The sequence below is a fragment of the Carassius auratus genome, unplaced genomic scaffold (genome assembly GCF_003368295.1).
Source record: "Carassius auratus strain Wakin unplaced genomic scaffold, ASM336829v1 scaf_tig00006024, whole genome shotgun sequence".
Taxonomy (NCBI): Eukaryota; Metazoa; Chordata; class Actinopteri; order Cypriniformes; family Cyprinidae; genus Carassius; species Carassius auratus.
In genome coordinates this window covers 1-15,659 of record NW_020523728.1, presented here as the reverse complement: position 1 = coordinate 15,659, position 15,659 = coordinate 1, and the positions used below count along the sequence as shown (strand labels likewise).

Sequence of the window (15,659 nt, the reverse complement as noted above, 5' to 3'; positions counted from 1 at the left end):
TCGAATGAAACAGAAGGTTTTGATCCCGAGCTTCAAGATGGACTCTGAGAATAACTAAGAATTGCCGTGAGTGAAAACGCTGTAGTGTGTTTGTACCAGCTTCTGTATTTGGGACTAGATGAAAATCACAAGGAATTTGTGTGAAACAGCTTTCTTTAAAACAAATGATTGTGTTTTTTGCGTTTACAGTATTTGTCACTAGGCTTTAACACATTAGTCACATAACTGAGCTTCTACATACAAGGACAAATTCCTTATTAGCACCATAATAAACAATGACTGCACCTGACATTTGAAGCTTGGAAAAATGCTGCAATTTAGAAAATACTAGATGATAACTCTTTGAGTAGTTCACATCTTCAGACACAGAAATCCTTGGTTTCTATGGCAACATCCATGATGCCAAATCAGGCCGCCCATCACAATCTATCATTATATTAGTTCAAATCAAAGAAAGAGCACCATGTTACACAGGCTATAATCGAACAGAATTGCCTTTAACTGTTGAGGCTGCTGTCATTTTTGTTAAATGACATCATACAGTTTTAGCTTCCTAAGATAAAACTTGTAACGTTTTTTTTTTTATTTTTTTTTTATCGAAATTACAATAATTCCAACATGAATGCAGCATAATTTCTATGCTATAAAATGACAGAAAAAAAATTTCAAACTTTCAAACTTAAAAAGATTATGACTGCATATATGTGACATGAATACACAAAAAAAGGACAAATATCAACAAATCAGCATAAAGGTAAATTCTTTAATATTTGCGTGCATCTAATTTATGAAAAACCTTTTAAATTAATTAAGTTAGAAATAAACAGAAATTAGAAATAAACAGGGAAGTTTAAACCATCCCTTTTTTTTTTTTTTTTTTTTTTTGCATAGGAAATTTTCTGATTAAAAAATATATTAAAAAGTACTTGTATTTTTGTTTGACCTTTATTTAACCAGGGAAGTTAATTAAGAACAAGTTTTGTTATTTCCAATAATTAATATCTCCTGTGAAACATTAAAACATATATTCCAATACATAAGTCAAGGGTCAGAGCACTTAGTAGTAATTTTTCGTAAATGCACATACTGGAATATTTGTCTCCGGTTTCAAAGTAACAAATGTATTCTACGGGTGTCATAAATTCATAAACTTGCACATATTACACACATTATTTGATTTTCTTTTTATAAAAGAACATAAAACTTCTCGTGATGAATAATTGTTTAAGTAATTTTTCTATTATACAGGTTTAATGCATCAAAATCTTTCTAGGCAGGAACCTTCTTAAGTAGTCCCTAGGGTACAAGTATCCTTGGTTATGAATCTCTCCTCAATAATATCATTATGATATCTTTGTAATATTTCATCTAAATGACTGGAGAGTCTTACCGAGGACCAGGCAGCATAAGACCAAGAGTCTTGTAGAGAACTGTTCCAAGAATGAACACAGGAGATCCATCCATATCTGCCGGAAAACAATCTAGGTTAGATGATACTATAATCACATTATCTAATCATATCAAATAGCATCTCCATACAAAGTTGTTTTTCTCAGCTTCCTTTTCAACTTTTCACTCAGCAACATGGATGATTATTTAATAATTCAGAGTGCAGATTTGTTTCAGAGGCAGACAGCAGGAATTTTCTTTTAATACCTTCCCACTTCCATGTAGGGATCATTCAATCCAAAGTAATTTAACAAGATTTTTTTCAAAGCTACAGGAATTCATTAACCTCTAAACCTGCAAAATACTCATTAAAAATCAGATCTCTTGCCAAACAATATCCTTGACAGCTAATCCATCATAAATTCCCTGCCAATAGTGAATCAAGTGGTAGATCAGGCTATACTAGAAAGGTTATTGATAACTAGAAGGCAAAGGTCTTCTTTGCTGACAGGAAGGCTAATCTTGGTTCAAACAGCTCTGTACAGCCCTCTAGTCAAGCTCAAGGCAAACTGGAGTGAGTTATGTATTAAATCAATCCTTCATTACTTCCCTCTGATACACTTCAGATAAGACTGATCACCCTAATTAAGTAAATAGTCTGGTGCGCTGGTGCTCAGCTCTCTTTACTATCATTGTTTGAGAGGATACAGCGAGTGCTGTGTCATCTGAATTGATGTGGTCGAACCAAGTGCAGTCTCCTCTAAAACAGGCAAATGGCAAGCGTTTGACATGTAGTCTTGTAATCTCAAAGCTATCCCATTAAACGGTCACAGTGTGTCACCGCTTTGAAATTTGAACACAATCATATTATGGTAGCGATTACTAAACTTTTAACATCCTACTGATGATCCAAAATAACGGAATATGCCTTCATTTGTAAATTTTAAATGTAAAAAATCAAAGTGACAAAGCGTTTTCATGGCCTTAAAAATTAATAAATAAGTGGAGAAAATACAATGAGTCATGATTGCAAAATATACAGAGTACACACACAGATATTATGTAAACTTTTTTTTTATTTTTATTTTGGATGTTATTAATCGTGATTAATCATTTGAAAGCACTAGTATAAAAGGTAATAAAAAAGGAGATAACTTTACTATCTATCTCTAACATATACTTTAGCACATACAGTTAAAAATATTCCTGTAGCTGAACGAGTAGAGCAATGTGCAATGTGCTAGCAAATGCCAAGGTCATAAGTTCGATTCCCAGGGAACGCATAAACTGAAAAAAGTGTAACTCCATGAATGCAATGTAGTTAAGAGTCTGCCAAGTGTTTCATGTTTTAAGTGTTAAAACCTAGTGTGAAATTCTAACTTCTACAAAAAAATCTCACTCACAGTATCACCAAGCAGGAATATCATTTTTATTAGGTCTACAAACTACTATTTCATTCTGTATTCCTTGAACAAACTGGGTTTCATTAGTTGTTAGAACAAAACAAAATATTAACGTGGTGTGAAAAACCTCAATTATTGTTCCCTATTAAATAACATGCCAGAATTTCTTGAATTCATTGATGTTATTTCCATAACGGAAAGAAAATACGTCCAGTGTCAGCCTGAAAGATGCTGTTTGTTGCGTTAATTATTTAACTCAAAGCATTATTTCTGGAAAAAGATTGTCTATTGCCGTTCACTGACAGCTTGATTCTCATGCTGATGGCCTGCTTTGTTGAATGTAAATGCACTGAATGAAAACTGGCTTTACAATCTATTTAATGTAGCCTTATTATACAGGACATAAGATAGCAACATATACATTACCTGCTGTCTGGGGCACAAAGATTCCTTTAGGAATGACAACTTTGTCCTCTGAGTTTCTGGCCCAGTCCACCATCCCTTTCCGTCCCTTCATTGGAAAGTTAATGTCTGTTATCACAGATGGCGCAGGCATCCTCTTTATACTTGCAACTAAAAAAAGCACACAAAAAATCAGGAGGGACAGTTTGTTCCCCATCCACTTTCAAGACAGGAAATCTAACACAAGATTTGTGACAAAACATATATAATTACATCAATAATGTTTGACTAATGGTGCCTATTTATTCCATAATATGTAGAATATGTTTTTATCAACTAATTAGACTTTTTTTTGAACCCAAGCACAAAACAGTCAAAACGATTAACATCAAACTGCACCGTGATATCATTTACATTTTCAGAACATTATTTTATTTTTGTCTTTTTTGCCAGCACGTTTCTAATATTGTTTGGTGTCATTTGGAAGAAAAGATACATACATACATATATATATATATATATATACATATATATATATATATATTATTAGGAGAAATTAACTGTTCTTTATGATGATCCATAAACTGAAATGTTATTTAATAAGAAACAGAGGCAAATAAATTTATGTTATTCAATGAGTTAATGAATTTCAATGAAAAGCATTCAATTTTAACTACATTGCCCATCTTCTAAATCAAATTACAATTTAACATCATGTTTGCAACCTTAATTAAAATTCCAGGATTTTTTTATTTAAATTAAAAAAGACCTTTTAAATATTATTTTAATGGTGCAAACTCTGGTGCATGACTGGTCTCTCCAGCAGAAGAGAGAATTGTCAGGTAATGAGCATTGAGGTGTAGGTAAGGACCATCTTACAGCGGGCACAGGGTGTGTGTGTGTGTGTGAGGAGGAGGAGAGTGGCAGTGCTGACAGCTGCTGTGTGTGGGGAGCTGGAGGAGTGCATTAGTCACAGGAGCGCACAGGGAAGAACTGAAGAACACTGGGTGAAGCAGCTCAAACATTGAGCTCTAAAACAGTATGAGATCACAGGCCCTTTAGTGATCTTTACCTCCATACAGGCTTCTCTGTTCAGAAGGAATCCTGCTTCATTTACCTGCTGCATGTTACTGATAAATACATTATAAAAAACTGAAAATGTTTAGGAATTTTGGCCATTCAGAGACACAGCAACAGCGTTTTGAGAGCCTGAAATGCAGAATTTAGAAAATAGGCTTCAAAGTGCATAATACAGCATTTTTTGCCATTTTGTAGATGCGTGCGAATTGGGATTGTTTTGACAACATTGGCATCTGTCTGCGCACAAAGCGTATAGAAAATATACAGAAACAAAAAAATTTCCTTTTTTAGTAAATAATCTTGGCTCTATTAAAAAAAAAAAAACATTAATGAGTCAATAACACTATTAAATACATAATTTTAAATACATTATAATATTGTGATGCCTAATTCTATTTGGATCACTTAAAATTACTGATTTTATTTTTTAGTATTTTTCATGCATTTAAGTAAATACAAACAAAATGGTAACATTTATTGTTTGCCAGCTATATTACGGAAAATAATTACTGGCTTATTATATCAGCCACAATTTGTATATTGTGTATCCTTAACTACACAAGATGGCTACACAAGTGAAGTGAAATGTTAGGAAATGTACCATACTATTAACATGAAGTCTGCACTGTATTTCAAACACAGCCTAAAAGAACCAAAAGCAAAATGAACAGTCAAATTTAAAAGCGCAAAAGAGTTTGCATATCAAAAAAAGATGAAGAATCACACAAAAGTGTTGTGGAGTGAAGGGCTCCTCTTATATAGACAGGTTCTAATCATCTCCTGCAACAGTGATTTGTTCAGTTGGTTTCCCTCTGTGTGTGAGATCTCTTTAGTTGGGATGTGCTCAGAGCGGTTTTCCTGCTCAAGTCTGTGCTGAGACGCCGCTGTGGGAAACGGTCCTCAGGGAACCCAGCCAGGAGGCATCGGCACCTGCGCCCACCTGTAACTAATGAGCTTAATGACTGGATCCTACCGAGGAATAACAGGCCATTTCTGTCACGTCAAAGATTTCAGTGTAATCTCGGCTAAATGTGAAGGTTAGACTATTTACTGGAGTAGACAACAGGGTCTCTCAACTCATCTGAGTAATCAATGCACACAAATCAATATCCATTAAACACATAAAAAATTAAAATAAAACTTTTAGCTTTAAAGAGCTGCAACTAAGACAAAGTCATTGTTTATTCTACGAGCAGACATGCCGCGGAAAAGGGAGCCTCTGCAATCAAGGTTATATGGCTAAAAGCGGACGCAACAGTGTGTCGTGCTGACAGAAGGTATTTATTGTGGTGTCAAGAACGTGCTATAAATTTGGCTGGAAATGATGCTGCAATATCTTACTATGACAGATGATTTTTACTTGGCTAGTACAAGCAGTACCATTTTGTTATTTTAATCAGAGAGAGCAGACTCTGGCTGAGACAGATGTTTAATTTCACTGATAAGGAAATTAAAAAAAAATCTAAATACATTTTTTGTCATTTTGCCTATAATACTGTAGAACGAAAACAGCATTATGATATATATATATATGAATCTTTATCTATTAAAGCCTTGATGTAGCACTTCAAAAAAAAAAAAAAAAAAAAAAAAAAAATATATATATATATATATATATATATTTATATTTAAGCTGCAAAATGAAATATTACTGAGTCCTAAGTTTAAGCAGGACTGCCTGTGGAATTTTAAATACCATCCTAAGCAAATCCAATGCTTTTGAATACAGCCCTTTCAAAGTTAGTTTACAATTCATTTCATTTAAATGACTGGTAATTAGATAATAAAAAGTGGGCTACAAATCAACATAATGTTTGACATAATGAGTGATTTACTAAAGCCTCTTTATGTTTCTGAAACTGTAGCAGCAGCTGGAAGACAGAACATCACCCAGTTTCACCTTCAGACTACAAGAAGCAGTTTCAATCACAGGTTTACTTTGCCTTGTCAGTGGCTGACATTAAAATGTTTATAGCTCTCCTGCATCATGATGTTGATGTTCTGGCTGTGCGTTTTATCTTACACACTGAAATGTAGTGGTCATGTCTGAACTGGCTTGATGAAGATACATTCTTGCCTGTAAAAAGACCTCGAAACATTTTTTTTTTGTGGTTTCGTTAAATAAAATGTGAAAGTCAGCAGGTAAATTAATATAAATGACACTTCCAATAATGGGACACAAAATAGGGCCTGAAACTCTTTTACTAAAATGGCCAGTGAAAGGTGTTTAACCTTCAACAATCTCAGAAGGTCCAAATTAATATTAAATGAGCAGTTTGGATACGGCCAAGAAGGCCAAGGTCATTAAATTCAATACTTAAACTGTTTTTTTTTTTTTTTTTTTTTTTTAAGTCAGGAGATACCAAAGTCCCAAAAAACTATGCAAAATAATCTGATAATGCAATGTATGATTTAAGAAGAAATGTATTTTAGATTGTTGCCCATATTAAGCAAGATACTAAGTAAGCTTTAAATCTCAGGATACATCAATGTACTGTACATAATGTCATGGCACTCGCAATCCTGTCTGTGTTTTATGGCAAGCTACATAAAACAAGTTAACATAAAAAAAAAAATATCAAAGACGACCTTCAACGAAAATACCATTTTAATGATATAGTGCATAAGCATGCAAACATTATAGACTCCTCTATGTATCTGCTGATGGATAGGAAGGTCATCCTAATCCATTCATTTCATATTTGTTGAGCTATGCAATTAATGCAGATCTATCTAGATTTATCTTTTAACTGCCCTACTTTATGAACAGAAATAAAATCAATCAATCAGGTAAGGGGCCAAAAGTTTTTGTTTTTGAAAATGAAAATCAAAGCATGCTGCAATAGATATAACCGAACCCAAACATAGAGTCCTCTTTTCCGAGCTGAAATAAGATGAGGCTGTTTGCATTAGAATTTAGTACATTAAGTGGAAAGGGCTGATTTTAATTAACATTATCGACTGGCGGTTGTTTGTCCCCCTCCATGCACCATTTATCCTCAATTACTGACGACACACAGAACTGACGGGAAGAGTCAGCAAGACAAGTGGTTGGCGGGAGGGTTTCTGCGGCTCTCTTACCCAGGTTTCCTGTCATCAGGTAGGCATTGTCGAAGTCTCTCATTCCCAGCCCGACGATGTGGATAAACTCTTCACTGACCTGCATGAGTTCCACAGACCCTGGGTAAATCTGGGAAAAGAGAATCATAGGTGAAAAATGAGAGAAATGTTCCTCTATTTGCGAAAAGAGTATCAAACACAGATACAAATCTGATGGATTAAGGATGGATTTGGAATCCAATTTTATATTTAAATGAAATTAAACCAAAGTGTTGGTGTCAAATGTGAAGGTTTAAAAGGATATAGCTTAAAGATGACTAAATGATGAATGAAACAGAAGAACGACAGAACAAATGCTAGTCCAAAACTTTGAAAATGAATAGATACACAACAGAATGATAGAAAGAATGATAGACAGATAGATGGATGGATGGATGGATGGATGGATGAATGGATGATGGATGGAATGACCGAATGATAGTTAGAACAATAGAGAGAAAGAACAATAAAATGATGGAACAGAGAGAAAAACAAAATGATAGAAAGAACAATATCAATAAAATGTTGGAACAACAGAATATATGACAGACAGACAGACAGACAGACAGATAGACAGACAGATAGATAGATAGATAGATAGATAGATAGATAGATAGATAGATAGATAGATAGATAGATAGATAGATAGATAGATAGATAGATAGAAGGACAACAGTCAGCTTAGTAAAAGCACTCCGACAGACTCTTTTGGAAGGAGACTATAAAGACTTTTTAAAGGGCACTTCCTCTGTATCTCACACTTTAGAGCCCTGCATCCTGTCTGCGCAGTCCTTCACAAAGACAAGCTCATGCAGCAGAGTGATTGTGCAAGGCTCAGAGCCTCTCTAGAGGACCAGCCATCAGTGTCAGAGCAAATGCGGTGGAGGAATTCAGGCCTGTGGCTCACCGCCTCCCGATTCCACAGCCTCAGCCTGTCAAAGTACCTGCTCTCTTTCAGTCAATAGCATCACGCTCTGCTGATCCAAACCTTGACCTTCAGGTGACTGAACTCGGCTATTTACATCTGCCATCACTCTGAAAGATCTTTAGAGGGAACAGAAGGGCTAGGAGAACTTTTATAAAGAGCAGACCGTTTTTTTCAGACTCATTAACAGAATATTTAAGAATAGGACTATTCAGTTAATCATTATTTAAAGTCATCTATTAAATGGTCCTATTTTATACATTAAGAGGAATCAAGTGGTGAGAAGAGAGGGGTTGAAATGTAAAAGGGATTAATGATGCCACACAATTAGTTTGTATTTATTATGAATAGTATGCATCAATAAAATAAAAAATGGGCAACTTTTTTTTATCAGTAGTTAATGATTAATATCTTGAACTAACAATGATCATGCTTTGTTAATAACATGTTAATAAAAATGTAATGTTCAAGTTAGTACACATCCATATATTTTTATAAAATTATTATTATACTGTTATATATAATTATTATACTGTAATATAACTTTTTAAAAATGTATTAGTAAATGTCAATATTAACATTAAGATTAAGAAATGCTGTAGAAGTATTGTTCCCATTAACTAATGTATTTAAATATGTTGACAAATGAAAACTTAATGCAAGGTTTTGGTGTTGTTAATAACCTAAAAGTATTACAACTATTAAAGTATTAAAAATGTTGCCTAGGCATTTAACTGAAATAAATGTAATCTTAAGTACTAAAAGTTAAAAGAAAAAAATATATAATAATAATAACTTTAAAAATCAAAAACAAAAACAATTGACAAAAATATAATTGATGATATAAAAATAAAAGCTAACTAAAAGAAATTTCAAAAACAAAACGAAACAAAACACTATAATACTATATAAACAATGCTAAAATAAGACTGCATTGTTTGCTATACTAGTTTAATCAAGACTTTCTCATGCCGAGTTGTCTTAAGCCCTTTACCGCAGCAGATTTACAGTATGGATTTACATGCCATATGACACTGTGCTTCCTAGTTCTCTCGTCTCATTAGCATCTGAACTCCCTCTCGTCGTGACAACAAACAAAGCACAGAAACACATTGCAGCCAGTCTGCAAAATAAAAACGCGGGTGCAGAAAAATAGCACTGAGTGACATTTCATAATTAGCACCCTTAGTGAGGTGGAGAAACAGGGCGATGGAGTCACATATCTAATAATCCCCCTGGCAGGAGTCGGGCTCTGCATTCGAACGGGGGCTGATCTTGGGCCAAGCCAATCAGACAAGCTGCAGACGGGGAGAGAGATGCTGAGGGCCCACCCCCCCCCTCGGTCAGACTGCTGGGGGACAGCAGAGAGCATCTCTCTCCATGGCAACAGCGCTGGGCTGCTGAAGTGTGCAGGGAAGACAGCAATGCGGGAAATGGCCGAGGCTGACGGCCATTAGATGAACCAGCACTGCTGCAGCACTCAGTGTCACGCAAATACAGTAAATTGTTCTATCATATCATGTTGCACTGGTGCACTCTTCTGCTATATAGATTTTAGCCATGAGTCTCAAGCATATCCAACTGGAGTATGCTAACAGGTATAAACATAGCTCATTTATACCAAAATACAAAGTCAACTTCCTTTACTAACATTTTTGGTAATGGAATATTATATTATATATTTAACTAAATTCATTTTCTAAGATTTTTGTATCTATTCATTTTTTATTATACATATGTGTGTCTTAAATGTATAGTTACAATTTTTTATAATAAAATAACATAAAATAAAATAATATTTTAATTTATTTTTTATTAATATAATTTACTATTACTATTACAGAATAGGATCTTTTATACAGTACTATACTTCAAAAGCCAATTTCCCTTACTAACAGAAAAGTACCAATAATGCAAAATAATGCTAAATGTTTTTTTTTTTTTGGTTATTTTATTTTATAATAAATCTATTAATATCATATATTTAACTTTAATTTTACGGGGGGTTCACAAGTGTGTGTGTGTATAATATAACATTTTCACATATATTTTATATGTATTTACTATTATTATTTAATATCCTATTGATTAGGATAAGAAAATAACTTTACCTCACTATTATCTATAAGAAGTCAGAAGACCATCAGTCATTGAAACTAGTAATGAACCTCAGGCTCTTCTTTATTTCCTGATGCGAATTTGCGAGGCAAGTCAAAGCTTCTTCCTTTAAAAAGTCCCCCCTACTTTGCCTGAACAGCAGAGACTGCCATGAATCTGAGGTGTGAACTCTAGACTGGCAATCAAAGCTCAGACGAGCTGACTCTAAAGAAGAAGACAAGACTGACAAGATAAAATCCTGGGTGATCTTTAAACGTCAGGGCATTCTAAGGCCAATCGTTTGATAGAGCCGGTGACAAGCGTCTCAGATGTCCTTTAATGATTCGAGGAGCTTGAAGATTCAATCTTTGACAAAGCAGAGGAGGAACGTGGATGGAAAACGAGAGACCGTCTGCTCCTGGGACCGTTCTAAACCAGGCAAAACACCTTGGGCAAAACAAGCAACCGGCTACGTGACCTGATCTCCGAACACACTCCTGACTTAAAAACATATTGCTTTTCTTTAAAAGCCTTGTGACACTGCCCTACTGCAAACTCCATTAAAGGGATAATTCGCTTGACACCCGGCACCCCGCTCCGCTCAAGGACTCGTGTTTTACCAGAACTCGGATGAAAACATTAGTCGAAGGAGCTCCAAAAGCAGCTTACATTTGACAGACACTAACATTACCACCGTCTGCTTAAGAGGCATTACCAGTTCAGGCTTAAAGGAAAGAAAGAGACATTTAATACACTCAATTTGTTTCAGAGCAATAATAATGCAGTTGGAGATTTCCTCTAAGTTTCTAAAGAACATTCAGCTTGTTGAAGTCCAAATCCCTCAGGCTGCTTTTACACTGTCTCTCTGAGAGCGAGAGAAGACAATGCCGTCACTGCTGATGGAAAGCATAAGAGCTGGACATATGCTGCCAATGCTGCTGCCACCAAGTGGATGCAGTGGATATTGCATGTCCTTCCACCAATCAGCACAGCAGGGAGGTCGGTATTTGGCAGAAAAGGTTTGATTTGACGCAGCCCTGCCTGTGGAGACAGGCACCTCTTTGACCTGACAATTACCTAAAGCATCTGCACTGGTGATGGCAATCGATTCACTGAGCCGCAGCCGCAGAGTGACACACAACACCAGATACTCTCTGCGATGTGACCATAATAAAGCAATCTCGACCCCGAAGCTTCAAAAACACTCGTTCACAATGTTCAGACCCACCTGTTTGTGCATCTTCCCACTTTTCTCTGTTCTCCTCTTCCAGGAGATTGCTGATGATCTGAAAAAAATTCTGTGGAGAGAAGACATTGTAGTTAGTAGAATGCTGCTGTCTCAGGAACATAGTTGGGATCACATTTCAGTCAATATATAAATTGTATAGTTTAAAAAGTATAAATTTCAGCGTGAATTGCAACACATTTTTACACCTAAACTTCAGCAAGTAAAATAGGAAAGTGAACTTAAAAAATAGGAGTTATATACCAATTTAAAAAAAAGGAAAATAAATAAATAAAGGTAAGATGGATAGTGATATTGAACCTGAAAAGGGGGAGTAAACAACAACAACATTTTAAAACATGATTGTCCTTAAAAATTACAATGCATAATAATGCATGATATAAACATGAATATGATTTTTGACCATGTATTTTAAAGAAATGTGCTTCTGAAAGAATATAAAGGAATTAAAAGTGTATGATAATTATAGTTTTAACTATTCATAAGAACAGATTCTGAGATGTATTATAAGGCATTATGAATGACTAAATTCATTCAGAACAACCTCATAATACATTTTTGAAAAATTTGTATGTATATGCAGAGTACCAACAGAATAATATCCTGCTTGTCAAGGACAATATTCTATAACAGAAGAATAATGTTTAATGAATTTGCATAATAAAACACTATTTGTGGACTTGATATTTAATATTATGAAGCACTGAAAAAGCAATAATGTACTTGAGTCTGTGACTTTAGCCGTGACTGTATTCATAAAAATAGCTCAGCTTCTTGTACCTACTGCTTAAGTAGATACAGGAATTTAATTGACTTTAAATTGAAATTTTACATAGCCCTTGATAAAGCTAACTAGAAATGTTCATATCTGGGATGTTTTGAGAGAAGAAGAAAAAAATCTACTCAGTGTTCTCCGAAAAGGCAATAATGAAGAATCTCCCTTGTATTTCGGAAGTCTAAACAAACAGTGTCTCGGGGAATTACTCTGAGGATCACAGCACTGATTTACAGGGAGATGATGGGACATGTCCAGAGGCCTCGGCTCTAAAACACACCTGGGATTTCCTGCTGCTTTCAATTCAGGGATTGCTTGATCTTTCCTAAGCACTCGAATGTGCACAGAATTAAAGGGGAAGAACAGAGAGCGTCCGGTTGAGTTTGAAGGCGCTTGGGAGAGCTGTCTACTCCAAGACTGGAAAGAGAGCTGATGTTTGCAGCGGTGACTGGGCTGAATAAGATATCCAGCTGGAATGTGCGCCTGTCTTTTTTTGTTTGCTGCTCTGTGCCATGGAAGGCAGGAGAGAGGTAGTGTCTTGGCTCCGGCACGCTTGTTTTTCTACTTGAATGCTTATGCTCCCTCTGGTGGTAATGCGTCCACTTAAACACAGCATTAATACGTTCCAAAACACACAACCCACCCCGGCACACATGACGTGGGGAGGAGGGCCACACCGGTTCACATCAGGGCTAGATAAAACCTCCTACACCAACCCGACCCAACACAAACATACACGCACAAAATCACATTACACTCCGTATTATGTAAAAATACCCAGATTCTAACGAACAGGTCATGAAAAAATCGGTTTATTTCGGCATTGGGAAGGCTACGAGCTTTGAGATAGAATGAGATAGACTTAGTGACTATCTCTTATCAGCAGCTGGCGCACGGTGTCACAATCCCATAAGCTCTCTGTGAGGGGCAAGAGCGGCAAGATATTTATCAGTCATGGTGCCAAGCAGTGACATTGCTATTCTGAAGGTGCTGTAAGTGACTGGAGATGTTTTACTAACTTTAGCCATTTTGCTAACTTCAACCAAATGCCTAGAATATCTGGAGAAACCTGTCCGTATTCCCATTAATCTCGACGACAGTTCCTCGACTAGAACATCACCCCTCAGAAACATGTGACTGGCATGCTGCTATCTCTGCGCACAGGCATTCGTTTCTGGAGATATGCATTTTAGAGCCAATCACATTGCCATGTGTTTAATCATTCTGGAGGAAAATGACATCATGACAGCTAATTGGCTGCACAAAAATGCACACAGTCCCAAGCCCTTCACTTGCGACTATACTGAGTATAATGTCATAGAGAACTAAGTTTGAAAAAAATATAGTTGCAATTATTTTTAACCCATTTAAATGCATTTAATAACCCTTTAAAGCATATCATGAAATATTTCCAATTTATTTTACCTTTCAAACCTTTTGGGTTAGTATACTTTTTAAATGGAATTTGGAAAATAAAAAATCACCAAGTCTGCATTTATTTGATCAAGAATACAATAAAGACAGTAAATATCAGAATAACGTAAATTATAAAAGAAATGTATTTATTTCTGTGCCGGCAAAGCTGAATTTTTAGCAGCCATTACTCCAGTTTTCACTGTCACATGATTTTTCAGAAATCATTCTAATATTCAAATGTTCTGCTCAATATGAGCACAGCTGAAAACAGTTGTGTTGGAAGCCATAATATATGATTTAATGCATTATTGGTGGATAAAATCATTTATTTATTAAAAAAAAATAATAATAATAAAAAAAAAATCTTTTTGAACAGTAGTTCAAAAAGTATTGTAAAAAGTATTGTATTCAGGACCTGTTATGTGTGATATCAGTAGCTACTTTCAACCTGCATTATCAACATTCAAGACCTAAGACAAATTAATTTACCACAATGCCTAAATGAAATCAGCTACAAGATGCATATAGGCATGGAGGTTAACAAGAACCAGATTATTTTCTCTCTTACCTGAAAGTCATCAGAAGAGGGTTCATAACTGGCCCTTTTGAAGGTGTCTGTGACGTTTCGAAGAATCTCCACTGAAGAGAGAAGGTCACCTGCATAGAAATTGCGTCTTTGGGTGAGGTCCAGGAGGACCTTCGTAACCTGGGACATGCCATCTCCTGCCAAATTCCTCTGACCTTTAGCAAGGTGCCCCTGGACCTAAAGAAAGACACAGGGAAAGAGACTGGGTTCTGTGTGTCCTTCAAAGACTGTAACTATAACAGAACACTAACAGTAAGTTGTAATATAAAAACTATAGTTAGTATTTAAAGGTGAAGTGTATAATTCCTCAAGCCACATTAAACAAACTGTTTATAGAATGATGTTTCTCAAACACTGTCCTGTCTGATATAGGCTCGATGAGTAGATAGTCACACTCCAAAATAATGCTGTTGGTTGATGCAGTATTGTCGTGTTGGACTGATAAAGAAGCTCTGACAGAACAATGTTTTGATACATTGATATAGGATTTAAAAACATTTTAGACTCTTTTAGAGTCTTTACATTTTCAGAAGGAAATACGAGTGGTTTGCCTACCTTGTTGAAAAAACAGAATACGTTGGCTAGGTTTGTTTTGAAGCATTTATTTTGTATGTGTTGGCATTTGGTTTGAGCTGGTTTAAGCTGGTCCCTAGTTGGTCAATAGCTGGTTTTAACTGGTCATATGTTGGTCCTATGCAACTTGCTCCTGCTCAGAACCAGCTCAGAGCCAGCTTTTTAACCAGCTCATGACCAACTAAGGACCATCTTAAACCAGCTACCATGCTTCAAAACATAACTAATCAGCATATGCAATTCATAATGTAGCCTGTTGCTTTACTGTTGATTAGATGTTTTAAATGGTTTTGTCTCTGGCTATGGTTGCCAAGCTGTTCTAAATGGTTTTAAACCTGTTGGAGCCCTACAGGATTGCCAAGGTGTTCTATGTGGTTTGAGGCCATTTCTATGAAGTTGGAATGATGTTTTAGATGGTTTAACCCTTTGATAAGAGGTTGCTATAGGTGCCTGCTTACTCGGTCAAAAAAGGGTTAAATATTTTAAATTGTAATACTATTTAATTACAACTATAAGAGAAAATTATTGATTTACTGTATTTTTGATCAAATGAATGCAGCCTTGTTAAGCATAAGAGTTTTTGAATGTCTTTTAAAAATATAAAAATTCGTAACCAACCACAAATGTTTGAACAGTAGTGTAAACTTAGTGGTTCCCAACCCTGGTCA

At 35.5% G+C, this 15,659-nt stretch overlaps 1 pseudogene; it reads right to left on the bottom strand.

The window, feature by feature from the left end:
• The window catches only part of LOC113071133 (adhesion G protein-coupled receptor B3-like), a 50,880-nt pseudogene extending 36,285 nt beyond the window's left edge, over positions 1-14,595 (bottom strand).
• Positions 14,596-15,659: the final 1,064 nt, after the last annotated feature.